Here is an 878-nt window from a genome sequence, read left to right on the forward strand (position 1 = left end):
AGTCAAAGGTCGCACTACTCATCACCAGAATCCCGTAGCTGCTGTAATGGCGGTAACGAGATGACTGTTGTAGACTGCGTGTTCGGTGTCCTGAGTGTGAAACATGAGAACAGCAGAGATATGAATAAAGGAAAAATGGACATTAATTTCATTCAAACACGGTGAGAAATTCTCAAACCGAAAGAAAGCAGACGAAGACGAAGATAATCGTGGGCAATCACCAACCGCCAGCTCCAAATTTCAGAATTATGGAAAACAAATGAAAATCGCGTCCCTCCCATACAGTGCTATGACTCCCTTCCCTTCAGCGTTGCCTCTATTACTTCGGGAATCTTCACCCATTCCAGGACTCCAAAATGAGGAATCCCTCCCATTCCAGGACACCAATATAAGGAATTCCTCCCATTCTATGACGCCAAAATCAGGAATCCCTCCCACTCCAGGACGCCAAAATCAGGAATCCCTCCCACTCCAGGACGCCAAAATCAGGAATCCCTCCCATTCCAGGACGCCAAAATCAGGAATCCCTTCCACTCCAGGACGCCAAAATCAGGAATCCCTCCCATTCCAGGACGCCAAAATCAGGAATCCCTCCCACTCCAGGACGCCAAAATCAGGAATCCCTCCCACTCCAGGACGCCAAAATCAGGAATCCCTCCCACTCCAGGACGCCAAAATCAGGAATCCCTCCCACTCCAGGACGCCAAAATCAGGAATCCCTCCCACTCCCGGACGCCAAAATCAGGAAAGGCTCACTACTTCGACCTCATCTTCAGGGAGCACTCCGTCATTCCGTTCTCTGTGGATCAGGGTTGGCTGACTGGGTAAGTTCGTGTTTCTGAAAGTGTGTGGGTGCGGCGGAGAAAAAGGAAAGGAGG

At 49.9% G+C, this 878-nt stretch overlaps 1 protein-coding gene across 1 annotated transcript in view; it reads right to left on the reverse strand.

The window, feature by feature from the left end:
- The window catches only part of LOC119593792, a gene marked incomplete in the record, with an annotated part of 129698 nt that overhangs the window by 43860 nt on the left and 84960 nt on the right, over window positions 1-878 (reverse strand).

The sequence above is a fragment of the Penaeus monodon genome, chromosome 32, assembly GCF_015228065.2.
Source record: "Penaeus monodon isolate SGIC_2016 chromosome 32, NSTDA_Pmon_1, whole genome shotgun sequence".
Lineage (NCBI taxonomy): Eukaryota > Metazoa > Arthropoda > Malacostraca > Decapoda > Penaeidae > Penaeus > Penaeus monodon.